This window comes from Herpailurus yagouaroundi, unplaced genomic scaffold (assembly GCF_014898765.1).
Source record: "Herpailurus yagouaroundi ecotype Mexico unplaced genomic scaffold, PumYag 248, whole genome shotgun sequence".
In the NCBI taxonomy this organism is placed as follows: domain Eukaryota; kingdom Metazoa; phylum Chordata; class Mammalia; order Carnivora; family Felidae; genus Herpailurus; species Herpailurus yagouaroundi.
Window position 1 is genome coordinate 1,621,407 of NW_024412465.1, and position 15,274 is coordinate 1,636,680.

Genomic DNA, 15,274 nt, shown 5'->3' on the forward strand with positions numbered 1-15,274 from the left:
GGGTGGCTCAGTCGGTTAAGCATCCGACTTCGGCTCAGGTCACGATCTCACAGTCCGTGAGTTCGAGCCCCGCGTCGGGCTCTGGGCTGATGGCTCGGAGCCTGGAGCCTGTTTCCGATTCTGTGTCTCCCTCTCTCTCTGCCCCTCCCCCGTTCATGCTCTGTCTCTCTCTGTCCCAAAAATAAATAAAAACGTTGAAAAAAAAATTAAAAAAAAAAAAGTACTGTGATTTTGATGGAAGATACTCATTTCTTTTTAAAGATAGCTTTGTGTGGTTTTTGTTTTGTTTTGTTTTCATTTGATTTTTGTTTTTAAAGATTTTATTTTTAAGCAATCTCTACACCCACTGTGGGGAGTGTACTCACAAACCTGAGAACAAAAGTCACCCATTCCACTGACTGAGCCAGACAGGCACCCCTAAACGATAGTTTTGCAATAAAACATAATGATATCTGTAATTTATGTCAAAACACAAATTTAAAAGTGAAACATAATATGTCAAAAGGACTAAACTGGTGAAATCAAGAGGATGTACATATGGGTGTATGAGTCAGCTTTTGCTATGCACCAAAATTCCCAATGCTGAGTGACTTAAGGAAATAATTGTTTATTCTCTCTCATATGTATGTGAGTCATCTGGTGGTCAGTAGGTTTAGGCTGGATACTTCTATTACACACAGTCTTTGGAGGGGCCAGTAATCTCAGCCACTTTCTTCTCATGATTGTATCAAAAGCTGAAGTGGACATACCTCATCACCCAAAGAGACTGTAAGCCTCTCTTGCACCCCATTGGCCAAGACAAGTTACATGACCAAGCGCACAAGCAATGGAAAGGGGAAATCTATTTTGCCTCTAGTGGAAAACCTACCAAGTCATAGGGCAAAGAGTATGGATATCGGGGTGGGGGGTGGTTTTACAGGCAACACTGCATGCAGGGTTTTTATTCAATAGTGGAGCTTCATTAGATAATACTCTCATTTATTCTATATGCTTAGAAGTTTTCAGGAATCAAACCCCCTATTTTCCTAATAAGAAGATCTCAATAATGTTTTCTTGTATTTGCTACTGTCTCAGATTTTTTCCTAATTGTGCTTAACACGCAGCACACACTGAGTACAAGTTTGTGGAACGAATATACCGATCAAACTGATCACTCTTCTGCACGAGAGAGAAGTACATTCTGTCCTTTGTTTCCTTCCCTCCATTTTCCAAAAAGACTGGTGAATAAGTGTTCATTTATGAAGGCGAAACATGTACCTCCCAGACTGCCATTTATAAACTTCCTCTGAAACCCCAAACCCGTGTTGTGATTTATTTATCATTTAGATTAACCTATTCTACTATTGCCAAGAGCTCGGGGTGGAAAAGTGAATGAAAAGTTCTGTTCTCAAGATTTTTTGGTCCAAATTACTATAACAGTGGGTGCCAGCAGCATCAATGTACATTTCACCACACTACGCATTTCAATCCCCACAAAAAGATGCAAATCCAAATGGGTGTTTCATTTCTGAGTTGCCTTAGACTTAAACAAGTTCAGTCTTCAAAAGGGGCAGTGGTAAGTTGGCTAAGGTTGGATAGTGTCCAAAGACATCCATCACCCCTTAGCTATCACACATGACACTGAGTTTTGAAGAAATCACATTTTTAATAAACTGAGGGCAGTGGGAATCAGACTCAGTCAGAGTGGCTATTTATTTAGTATTACATTTCCTTTGTTCCTGTTTTCTTTAGTTTTCCACAGAGCTCTTTTATTTCTTCCGATCTTCTCTCTTATTTTTTGTATTTGTGGTTGTCCTTCTTTTGTTTTGTTTGCGGGGAGCTCCAAATGCTTGTATCACTCCTGCCATACACTGACATCAGTCCTTTATACTTACACAGGAGTTGCAAAAAGAATGGGGCTAGAGTATGAAATCAGTCATTGCTATTAATACATGTGACACAGAACTGAAGGCGTTTGCAAACAAAACTTTAAAATAACCTAATTATGATGGAAACCTCTCTAATTATATCTGGTTGATGCTTAGAACTCTGTTCATTTTATGTATATTATACAGAGTATTATAAAAAAATGTATTGGGGCGCCTGGGTGGCGCAGTCGGTTAAGCGTCCGACTTCAGCCAGGTCACGATCTCGCGGTCCGTGAGTTCGAGCCCCGTGTCAGGCTCTGGGCTGATGGCTCGGAGCCTGGAGCCTGTTTCCGATTCTGTGTCTCCCTCTCTCTCTGCCCCTCCCCCGTTCATGCTCTGTCTCTCTCTGTCCCAAAAATAAATAAAAAAACGTTGAAAAAAAAATTAAAAAAAAAAATGTAGTGTAGTAATCTCCCCAATCATTTACTGAAGTTACGAACCAAAATGTTAATTGGAGTTGTGTTTTGTTGTTGTTGTTGTTGTACTTTCTTATTATGGACTTGGCAATCTGTGGCACTTCCTTTGAGTTGTATGCTTCCAGCATTCTGAGCAATTAAGACAAAAAAAAGTATTCTAAGAACAGGCTCAAAGAAATGGAATGTTTTCAGAAATAGAAAATTGTTTTGTCTCACTGAAGAAAGATAGCTTATTTAGTCCCTGTAAGCTAGACTATGCTCACAGAAGTAAAACAGCCCTAGAGAAGAACTTGTGGTGGGTCAAAACATGGAGAATTTAGAAATGACAAGGGATCAATAAACTTCAGCACTGTGGAGAAAGGAGAGACATTGAGACGTGAATAACAACAACATGGAATGTTCCTTTGACAAAATAGTTTGCAAAACTTGTTGAGCGTGGACAGCCACGTGCAAAAACCGTGTGGGTAAGAGAAAGGGAATGAAGATGCCATCGTGGAGAGGGAGAACTTACAATGTTGCTATCCATCGCTTTTCCAGAATGTTCCACATCTATGACCTTTGTGTAGCTGGACAGTGGGTGGAAGGGTAGGGGAAAAGGGCTCGCTCTCTCTAAATCATCAACATAGCCAAGGGAAGCTAATGTCCTTCACACAGTTTAAGAGCAAATGATTGGGAGCCTGGACCCAGACTCCATTTCATTATGGTGGAACAGAATGGCTTAGGGCTTTGCCAACTTCCAGGAATTGGTTTCCACAAAAGTATCAGCTTCCTTGCAGGGCTAACCATTTGACCTTTTTAGCAAGTTCCAGCTCTAGGCCCAAGTCCTTCATCCGGAACACAGATATTATAACACATGGGTTTTTACAGGCATTAAAGGAAACAATGAGGATTCCTGGTCATGCCCACCTTTGAGACAGTCCTATACTACATAGGATAGAAAGTGTTGGCACAAGCATCGGTAAAATATGGCGTATGTGTCATATCCATTACATTGCCCGTGTGTTTTCACAAAACGTGGGAATATTTACAAATAAGATTTTATTAGGACACAGCCATATACTACACCCACTGCTTTACGGAGGGTTTATAGCGCTTTTGTGCCGCAACAGCAGAATCGAGTACTTGCGTCAACAGAGGCTGTAGGACGCACAGAGGCATCATAAGATATTTCACATTTTTGAGGGAAAGGCAGAATCAGTTGATTCTATCAGGCAGCGGCAAACAACTTGCTGGAGGTTGTTCCAAGTTGTAACGTTAAATCATGCTCTCTTCCTACCGATCTGATTCCGGGCATATGTGAAAAATCAAAGTGGAACAGGAAATGAGGGTGGGGGTGTGTAAGCAGATTCAATGTTTGTGAAGTTTTGCAGTGACTCACAGGCATACGCCTTAGTAAATGGATGTGGTCATTCAAGGATAAAATAAAAATATGGTTTTTTAAATTTCATATATATAATTTTTTTAGTGTTGAGTAAAATGTTACTATATGTATTCTTTATGTATGTATGTATGTAAGTAATCTCCATACCCAACATGGGGCTTCAATTCATAATCCCAAGATCAAGAGCTATATGCTCTACTGACTGGGCCAGCCAGGCACCCTATGCAGTCTACTTAACACAAACTGTTCAATCTTTCTTTTGTCCAAGAGGTATCATGAAGCAGCTGCTAAGACACTGTGGGCCCACGCCCTCAAGATCACTGGGAACCTGGGTCAGACTGGGTACTTACAAGGTGCGTGTGACCTTGACTGAGGTGTGGTGATCTTGACTGACTCTGCATTCGACTTCAGACTTCCTTGCTTTTCTAGTGCCCAAGAAGAGTGTTGCCTTGATGTGCAAGTACACAGATTTTAAAAAGTCACCTTTCTGGGGATGCCTGGGTGGCCCAGTCAGTTAAAGGTCCCACTTTGGCTCAGGTCATGACCTAATGGTTCATGGGTTCGAGCCCCACGTCGGGCTCTGTGCTGACAGCTCAGAGCCTGGAGCCTGCTTCGGATTCTGTGTCTCTCTCTTTCTCTCTCTCTGCCCCTCCCTGATTCGTATTCTGTCTCTGTCTCAAAAATAAATTTAAAAATTACAAAAAAGAAAAACAACAAAAGATCAAGCCCTACTTGCCTACAAGCCTGTGCTTTCAGCACAGAGCTGGCCTGGGATCCTCTGTCCCGCCTCCCTCTTTCCTCCTCCCCAGCTTGCACTCTCTCTCAAAGATAAACATTTAAAATAAATAAAAAATAAAAATCACCTTTCTGTTAACGCTGCCTTGACCTTCAGAAACGACGCTAGTGAGTACAATTCCTGCCACCAGGGTTGGAAGCTGCCTCTCTACATTGCCTTCTGACTCTTCCTATTGGCTGCTGGCAGCCCTCACTTTGATTTATCCATTAGGTGAAGCTGGAGATTTGGATCATGTTTCCTCTTTGAAGGCCACAGCTGCTAGTTTGAAACTTGGGGCTGTTGGTCACAAAATCATCTTCAGTGGACAAAATGAAGGGTTCGCCTACCATGTAAGTCCACGAGGGACAACGTGCAATTATCTTCCTTTGTTCCAAGCTGATGGATTGTTCACTGTTCTCCTCTGTTGACTATCATCTTAACCTCTTCAGTTCTCATTTTCAACACTGTTATTATGAGGCTGGTCTAAAGACCCCTTATAGACGAAACCTGACAAACACCCATATACTAATTACTTTTACTTTCTGCTGGCAAGATAATAAAGGCTATTTCCATTCGGAATGCATTTTGTGGTTCGGTGACTCTGGACTATTTACAGGTTTTGACTTTCGTATTTGAGAGATGAGAATAATACTAATAATTTAACTGACAAAAAAAAAAAATCCCGAACCAATACAGATGTCTCTATTTTTACATTCCTATGCGGAGGATGCTTTATCTCGAGTTTAGAGGATACGAAAAATAGTAACTTACCCAAGGCTGTGCCTGTTTTGGAAAATAAATTCACATACAGATTAGGCGGGAAGGCAACGTTTCCTTCATCTAAGGTAACGTCAGAGCGTTTGTTAAACGCAGAACCATTGGCAGGTTTGCGTTTTAACCAGACAGCTTTTCAAGGCTCTGGGTTGACATCTACATGCACGTCCAGTTCCTGCTGTTCAGACTTTAACTTTGACGCCAAGGCAGCTGTGCAGACAAAATTCTGGAAGTTTGCTGAGAACTATCTTATGGATGAAACGAGCATTTCCCTGAAGTCCAGATGTTGCTCTAGCTCTGATCTTGGGATCCAAGTCTGGTCCTGAGCCCAGATGACCCCCATGGTGTCTTGTTCTCACAGATGGTGCCTTTATATCCCCCTGGGCTTATGTCTATGGTTGGTAACCTTTCCAGGGTCCAAACTCTTTTCTCCTAGGAATGACCTTCTTCCAGGAGACACCTGATCACATTCCCTTAAGAGAATGGATTACGACTTTGTTCTTGAGACCCTCATCAGTCCTGCTGTCATTTACCAAGTGCCCTCAGTGCCATCACCCACCTGTTGGGTCACCGTTCGTATTCTCGGTTGGACAACCTTGAACCTCCCTATTCAGCTTCATCCATTTCGCATTACTCGGTGACCCTGGTCTGGTTATCAAACAAACATCTAAGGAAACCCAATATGGTCTAGTATTTTCTGGAAGCTCTCCAACCTTCTGTAGTTAAAAACCATCCAACTTTTTTTTTTTTTAATTTTTTTTTCAACGTTTTTTATTTATTTTTGGGACAGAGAGAGACAGAGCATGAACGGGGGAGGGGCAGAGAGAGAGGGAGACACAGAATCGGAAACAGGCTCCAGGCTCCGAGCCATCAGCCCAGAGCCTGACGCGGGGCTCGAACTCACGGACCGCGAGATCGTGACCTGGCTGAAGTCGGATGCTTAACCGACTGCGCCACCCAGGCGCCCCAAAAAAACCATCCAACTTTTAATGTGGGGTGTGTCCCAGCCTCCCAGCCAATATCTGGACACCATCCAGGCAACTGGCCAGTTCTTAACTCTGATGATTGTGTCATCAAGTTCAGTGGGATCTACATTCTTACCACAGCCTTTTAATCCATTGGACCCTGGGTCACAGGGAAAAACTTTCATGATCAATGTGTAAGGGGACACTCAACAAAGGGATGATTTCAACGTCTACCTCATGGTTGGCAAAATTTCCTCATCTACTAAGTCCACTGAAGGGTGACATTTCTGGGCTGTTTCATGCTGTGAACCTAATCAATAATCCATATACTTTTGTGAAATTTAATCAAGGCGCTCCCTAGGCTTATCCTTTCTCACCTGCTAGAGCACGTAATTTACATATTCCTTCAGGTCAAGAGGGAAAACTGGGGTCATTGTCACCCCGCTCCCCAAGAAGCTGATAATTAAAATAGTGAGCATGTTTTAGTTTTCTCATATGGTTTGCATTTAGACAGACACAGCTTGAGGCTTCTTCCTAAGACTACAAGTAATAGGTTTTAGTGAAAAAGATAAGCTTTCCCCATTCACTTGTTATTTTGGATTTGTGTTCTAGCAAAATAGAAATGTACACAGTTGATTAAGTTAAACTGATAAGGGTGTTGTGGTAATTGCCTCAAAATGAATGTAGATAAGTAAAAAAAAAAAGGAATAATATCCCACACTAAATGGGATGTTAAGCATGGACTCTTTGGTCTTCAATAAATCAGATATTTATCTGTGCCGGCAACAAATTAAAAAAAAATGACATTTACTCTTCTCTCTCTATGGATGGAGATGGGGTTGCACATATTCCTTATTATCTACCTGGAAGACAGCATGTAATTATATGACTGCTTATGGTTTTCCACGAGTCACATGTATAATTACAATTAGATACTGTAAAGAACATATGGTTATCCATTAGGTCATTTGTCTGGAGAAAGGATTCTCAGAAGTGGAGGGGCGATCTCCCCCACAGATGACATTTGGCAGTATCTAGAGATCAGCTGGTCTCACAGCTGAAGGGAAAGAGGCAACTGGGCTAATGTGAAGACCTCAGGGATGTTGCCAAGCATCCCACAATGCACTGGGAAGCCCTCTCTACTCCCAACAAACATAATTACCTGGGCTCAAATATCTGAAGTGCAATGTTACAGAAATCGTGGTCTAAATACACTTAGATATTTTCTGGTGTTATATTCATTGTGAACCAGGCGTGGCACTTAGCATCTCCATTTCAATTGCCTCACTTAATTCTCACAATTGTCCTAGGAAGTTGTACCCATTACTGAGATGAGAAAATGGAGAAAGACAAGCCAAGAAACTTAGTGACTTTAACTAGAAAGAGGGACAGTCATGATTCAAAGCAAGATTGATCTGGTTTCTACATGACGCAGAAACTCCACATAGGATTTTCCTTCCTTTTGCAGACGAGACCAAGCTTAAAAGATCAGGAAAACAACATTGGAGTAGGTGCCAAGCTCCTCATACCTGAAAATTTAACTGAGAAGGTTATCTGTTGACCTGGATCATGCCTAATACCAGAGTCAACTTGTGAGACCATTCTTACTCCAAATCTAGGTCTCTTTATACAAAATATTATTTTATATGGCCAAAATACCATTGATAATATAAGTTACTGTCGCTGGCAGAATAATAGCCCTCAAAATTCCCAGTCGCGGAACTGGTGAATATGTTACATTATGTGGCAGAGGTAAATTAAAATTGCACATGGAATTAAGGGTAGTAACCAAATGGCCTGGAGACAGTGATATTACCCTGACTTATCTGAGTGGGCCAAATGGAATTCCTTAGCACAAAAACCCTTTCCTTGTACTGGGACACCCTTATCATGCTTGCTATTATGGTATCAGAATCCTCTCCCTGCAGAAAACAAAAGCCCATGTGTTTATTTTCTCCGCCTCTCAGACAGACAGCATTTGATTGAATATGTGACCAGACACCTACCATGAGGATGTTGAGTTTGTCAACGGTGATCCAGTATTAGGAATGTCAGAACATTCCTCCTAGCCATGAAAGTGGTGGCCACAACATTCAGTTTCCAGGGGCCAATGGACCATGTGTCCATACTTCTTGGATGCAGGTAGAGCTACATCATCCATGCCCTGTGCTAAAGACAGTGCTGTCCACATCAGCCTTTATCGGTGCTCCTGTCTGCATGACCTATCTCCCAAGGATTCTCGTTATTCCTACCTGCATTCTAAGCATATTTCTCCAGTATTCCTGGCACTGATGTAAGCCTTTCAGTGTGTTTTCAGTACACTGCTTTGCCACGCCATCAGCCTGCATTCGTTCCTGCTCCTTCAGCTACCGATGCCAAGCCAACAGAGATGGACACCAGCACATCACCTAGGACACTGACTTGGTCAGAGGGACCATGACATGGGTAGAATCTGGGCAGACATGTGTGGACTATAAGAAAGAAAAAGCAGAGACATCCACACAGAGAAAAGTGAAGCAAAAGTGAAAAGAAAAGGGTTGGTAAAACTTCACGGGTCCCTTAAAACAAGTCAAGAGAATGAAAAGTACCCAATCTGCTCTTTCTGAGAGTTTACAGGTTTGAGGATTCCTCCTCGCATGAGCTACGTTGAGATTCCTGTTTTCAAATACCTATGTGTCAGAAATGCACATATGTCATGCAGCACAGACAGCTTTATGGATGTCATATGTCTATTACATATACTTATATATCATAGGTACATGTATATGTAATATATACACACACAATAGGTGTATATATAAAGATACAGGGCATACATATATCTTATACATATGAATATATGCTACACATGTGGTGTACATACATGATCTACATATATATTTACACCTATGCCATATAATATATATCATAGAGTAAAACTTTGGCCAAAGAGTATCCTCAAGTGCCCACAAGTGTGCCTTAATAAACACTCCCACTATGTTCTGAAGCTGAACTAGTTCCTATGGGAGATGCCAACAACTGCCGTCTGGGCTTCCTTTTCTCAAAGCTCCATGACATACACACGGGAGAAACCTGGTCACAGAAACAAAGATGAAGAAGGTACGTTCATGAAGTCTATTTGAGAAGCAATTCGATGGATAACAGGGTAACAGTCCAAGGTGCAAAACAAGACATGTGAATCACCTCCAGTAGAAAAACAAAAGTTGGGGAGATCAGGGCAGGAAGAGGTTTGAACTTTCATTGAAGTCTCAAGAAGAGACAGACTTGGATGCCATTTAGAACAGTGGGGGAGGAGCCAGGATTGCCCCAAGGAACACGTGGCATGCGCTACACATATTCAGAGGAAAACAAGTGGAAATAAGAAATATTCACCCTGTAACTGGGAATCAATGGGATATTTTTTTACCTCACTGTGCCAAGGATTAAAAATATACATATGATTCGTGCACATACGCTCTCTCTCTCTCAAGATAAATAAATAAACCTAAAATATACATGTGTATACCTATGCTTTTCTTAGTGGAAAGGCCTTTCAAGAAAGCTTGGAATAGGGTTGCCTGGGTGGCTCAGTAGTTAAGCACCCGACTTTGGCTCAGGTCATGATCTCACAGCTCCTGAGTTCGAGCCCTGCGTCAGGCTCTATGCTGACAGCTCAGAGCTTGGAGCCTGCTTCCAATTCTGTGTCTTCCTCTCTCTCTGCTCCTCTCCCGCTCGCACTCTGTCTCTCATTTTCAAAAATAAATAAACATTAAAAAAATTTTAAATGCTTTTAAAAAAAGGAAAGAAAGATTGGAACAAATTACAGATTGCAAGAGTCACTTAAATTAATAAATGATAGGAAGTGAGAAGTGAGTGTAGGAAGCATCTGGATTAAATATTAAGAATACTTAAATAAATGCACCTTTGCTGTCCTAGTTTTGCTAAAGTTGGCACCTACAATTATAAGTCATGATTTTCTAGAAGGGCATGTTTGTGAGCTCCACACCTTTGCAAATGTATGCAGTTAGAAAGTACTGATCTACTAGAAGGAACGAAAGGTAACTTACAGTTTCGTTTTCTTCACAGTGAACTGCCCAAGTCAGGGTTTCCCAAAACATGGCTTTTTGTCAATTGGATAATTGTTGTGTTCGGGCTGTCCTGTGCATTGTGTGAAGGTTTAGCTCCATCCATGGACACTACCTACCAGATGCCACTAATACCCTTCTCCAGTATCAAGACCACTAATGTCTCCCTACATTGGCAGATGTCTCCTAGAGACAAAATTGTCTCCGGCTGAGAAATACCGCTCTAATGTCTATCTCGCTAGCCCCACTCCAGTACTTGTCAATCCTTAAGAAAGATCTTCACAGATTACCCCGTTTTAGCTCTCTTTCCTTCTGATCCCAGTGTCTAACCATAAACTTTATTTTTATGAACCCCTGATACTTCAAACAACAAACATAATTATGGGAAATATAGCAAACTCTGATGGCCGGAAATGCAGTGAGTGACTCTAATTATTGCCAGCTATGGAGTTAGGAAACCATTTCATTCACACAATTTTCACAGTCTTAGAACTATATTCTCCATCCTCTCAAACAAAAGGAGTGATGGGACCCGTCAAACATGGTGCCAGTTCTGATATCAAGACATGCCCAGAGGAAGTATGACTGGGGGTGAAGATGCTAACGTGGATCAGAGCCGACCTTGGCAATGCAAAAAAGCCGTTGGTTCTCAGGTTTGGGAAGGGAGCAGGCCAACAGGGTTACTGTCAATGCACAGGGGAGTTCTGGGAAACGTTGGCCATCGGTCTCCATTGGAGCCTATAAGCTTGGGTTATCGGGTCCACAAGATCTCCTACTCAAAGGTGTCTGAGACTTGGCTCTCTTCCTTTGTTATCCGTTCTTGTCCTCAAGGCTTGTAGTCTTCCCATTAATCCTGAAAGAGCAACCCTTTGCCACCTCCATGCTGAAACTTAGTGTGATCGCCAGGAGGAGCGGAGAGAGGGCTCTTCCTCCTCTTCAGTCTAACCAGCCAAAATGAAATTTAGCTGCCACCATCCTGTGCCACCATCCTGTGCCCAAATTGTAAAGTCGCAAGCTTTAGAAGCACCTGTCTTTCCACTGTGCCGTATCTGTTTTCAGAAAGACTGACATGCATTTTAAAAGAGGAATATATCTAAAACAGCAGCATGCCCATGCAAAACCTCTAACAATTACCTCCATAATATTTTCTTAGGCAGGTATTTCCAAAGGCAATGCAAGACGTGAGACTTATTTTCGTAACCTATTTCCCAGTTTTTTCTTGAATCCAAAATTTATAGGATAATCTAAAGTATTAGGATTTGAAAAACAGCTGTGGTAATCTTTTCATTTTCTATAGGCTTTCTTATTTTGAACTGCATCAAAAATAAATATGTTTTGTGGCCCGGAACTTCAAGTAGGTTTTAAAAGTCACTTAAGGATATACTTCAGTTATGTCTGGGATCAAACCTTGATGCACAGCCCACTCTGTCTATTCCCTCGGAATAACCCACTACTTTACGATGTTGGACTGTGGCCACTGAGTAAGAGTAAGAACAAATGTCAAGAATTGTGATCAGAAAGAAGTAAAAGGGCCCAGTCCCTGCTCTACGATGCCATGCTGGGAAATGAAGTGTCTCGATGAGTCTCAGGACAACGTAAATATCACTATATTCCAGGGAACAAGCAAAGAGAGTAGATGAAAAGTAACGATAACACCCCGATTGTAAAGCCTAAAAATCCAGCAAGCCAACAATTTCAGACATATAAACTTTAATTGACTTTTATGGGTAGTATGTTACGAATGTCTGTGTCTTTATCTCTTCCATGACACAGAAGATCAGCTGGTGATGTTACAGAAGACATAAAATGGTGAAAAGTGACCTTTGTGAGCTGTGTAAGACTGCCGTATGGTACTATGCATCTGTGAAAACCCATCTAGAGCATTGTGGATAGTCCACTGGCTACCTGTGGGATCCTTACACTGACAATAATCTGAGAAATATTTTCTGAGGCATAAACCTTATTCAGTGAACTTTCTGTATTTTGTTATTTGTATTGAAACAATATGAAATTATCCTCTTGTCAAAATTAGAGCTAGAAAAATCCCTAAAGAGCTGGTATTCTAAAAAAGATGGGGTAAAATTTGCAAATTTAATTGTGAAATGATCAGTCCAGAAATTAGTGAGATACAGTTATTTCACCAAGATAATTACCACATTGTGTAGGGCCTATACTCTGGGCAAATAAAGTGCCTTAAGGAGAAGGAATCCAATAAACAAGTGCACTCATAAGTAAGGAAGATGTTTTTATAGATTGTGAAATTCTTTAAAAAGAAAATGAACAGAGTGAAGAGTTACGGAGTAATTGGTGTGGCTACTTTCAATAAAATAAGAAACAATGAGACAGCACTCAGAAATATCAATACTGATATTGATTATATCTCTACATCACAATATATATGAGGCTTGGCGTGATTTAGCCATTAGATCAAAAAGAAATCAACAAAGAACAACGAGAAAACTAGGAAAAAATATATGCAGCAGTTGCTTTTGGATATTACACAGTGGCCAGGATAGAAATGTGACCCACGATAAAAGGAAACAATATGGTGAGTCTGACAATGGCCCCAATTATACCCAGACGAACATTCGAGGCTATAAAAGCAGAGGAAGGCAATCTAGCTGAGTTGAGAAGACACAGACAAAATTCAGAGAGGCTGTGTTGGCAATGACTTCCGGGCAGAATTCCAGAAAGCATGGTGCTCTACAGGAAAAGTGTTCTAAACCTCGACCAGTAGGGCACCTGGCTGCCTCAGTCTGTAGAGCAGGAGACTCTTGATCTTGGGGGTCATGAGTTAGAGCCCCACGTTGAGAAGAGTTTACTTACAAATAAAAAATAAATTTTTAAAATAAAAAAAAAAAAAAAAAGCAAAACTCTTACCAGAGATGCATCTTATGGAAAACCCTTAGACAAGAATCTTAGACATAAAATATAGGTATCGATATTGGGGAATATAAGACGCTAGGAGATTTATTAAAAGAACTGATGTAGGTGACCAAAAAAAGTAAACAGCCTGACACAGTGTGTCAACCGACCCAGATATAAAGTCCTGGGTGGGAACATCCAAATGGCTAAGAATAGGTCATGGGTCTCTCATTGATCAGGTCAGGGAGACCCAGGATCTTGTTGCTTTGAAAGCAAATAGCAGAGCTCAGTCTTCCCTAAAACCTCATAGCTAACAGGCTCCCCAAACCCACCAAGGGCATCAGGCATCAGGTGGGCAATACACTACAATAACCTATTTATTGAAAGAGCTTGGTTCTTTCTTTTTTTGTTTAAATTGAATGCATTAATTAATTCATCATCAAAACACTATTTCATTCACAACATTCCCTTCTTGTTGAATAAAAATGTTAAAATACTGAATCAGTATTATAGTAGAAAATACGTCTAACGTTTTCAAATAGGGTCCCTTCATTTAGTAACCATACAGTTTGAAGTGTTTCTAATATCTCGTCAACTTTTGTCTGAAAAATTTCGCTGGCTTCTTTCTTGTTTTTCAATGATGGCCATATTTTCAGTTACCTTCAATTATTTGAAAGCCATAAATACAAGAATAAATAAGTTTGTTTTTGCCTTGGATGTGAGATCTCCCACCAAGAATATTTGCCCTAGAACAGCACTGTCCAATATTAGTTGCTGTATTGAAGGAAATATTCTATAATATATGGTAACCAGTGGTTTCATGAGGTTAGGGGACTGAATTTTAATTGTAATTCATTGTAACTAATTTCAATGGCTTCCAATGGTTAGTGGCTACCATATTGGATACTAAAGTTCTGGACAGGGAAGAAGAAAATCAGGGATGATTTTACTCTATTCCCATTCATCCTGGTGGGCAACTAGCAAAGTCAGAGGAGCTTTTGGTTTATCGCAAGTGGGAGCAGGTGCTAAGGAGCCAATGGCATCCAGTGAGAAGTCTTGGATGCTGGTCAACACATTATAATGCACAAGACACCCCCCTCCCTATCCCAACAAAGAATCATTCAGCCCCTGCATGAACAGTGTCAGGTTGAGAAACCGTGGTACACGAACACTAGTTGAAACCGAACTTGGGGACTTCAGCCTCTCCAAACACCTCCTTGCAGTTGGGGGACTGACAAGACCAAGAGGCTCACTTCCTGCCAGTATTTGTGAAACAGAAAGAAACTGCTATGCTCAATGAGGGTATATATCAAATCTGTGTCTTGGGATTTGTCAGGCAAGAATGCAAACAGCACTTCAGGCAGAATGTTTACTTACCCTTTCCCTTAGAGTATAAGCAACAGATAATAAAATGCATGCTTCTGAAAGTCTCCCGATGCATACCTACCCAATCGAGGTGCACTAATCATTTTACTAACGCTGCGGAGTCGTGCCACACGGGTCTATTTGGCTTGCTTTAGAATTAAAAATACCCTAAGTATGCTTTTTATGCTAGTTTGGAGAATTGGCTCAGAAGATGGGAATTATTGGGAAACCATCTGGGGCTCTGCAAGTAAGATCGACATCTCCTTGTGAGGTTTTTGGGTGATGAAAACTGTAGGGAAATGTGACAGGGCACGTTCACAAATATTTGTATTCCAGACCCATAGGAATCCTATAGGGGCAGGGCAAAGAGCACTAGGATTTCTTGGAGCAGCCATGCCAGACCCGTACATTGTTGTTATAACAGAGAGGGAAGCCAGATAGCCAAGAGGACCATTTTGCAAACCTTTAATAATTGTGTCGATCTCTCCATCTCCATCTGGTTTCTGTTGTGCAAGTTAGGGTGAGTTTTGCCACTGTGAAACATGCATGGCATACAAGCCTTCAAGAAAAGTGACCGAGAGAAGAAATGACACAGGCAGAAGAACATGATAGCACAGAAGTTTGGGTCTCTGACAGAGGAATCTTACATACACCGGATCAACAGTAAGACGTGGAAAGGGCATGCTGCTTTGTGCTTTGAGGACGCTCAGAAAAAAGATCTACACTGAAACTCAGTGGCCTGGGGACTAAAATAACTACAAA

At 41.3% G+C, this 15,274-nt stretch overlaps 1 pseudogene; it reads left to right on the forward strand.

The window, feature by feature from the left end:
* LOC121020200 (trifunctional enzyme subunit beta, mitochondrial-like) overlaps positions 1 to 15,274 on the forward strand; it is an 86,844-nt pseudogene that overhangs the window by 35,195 nt on the left and 36,375 nt on the right.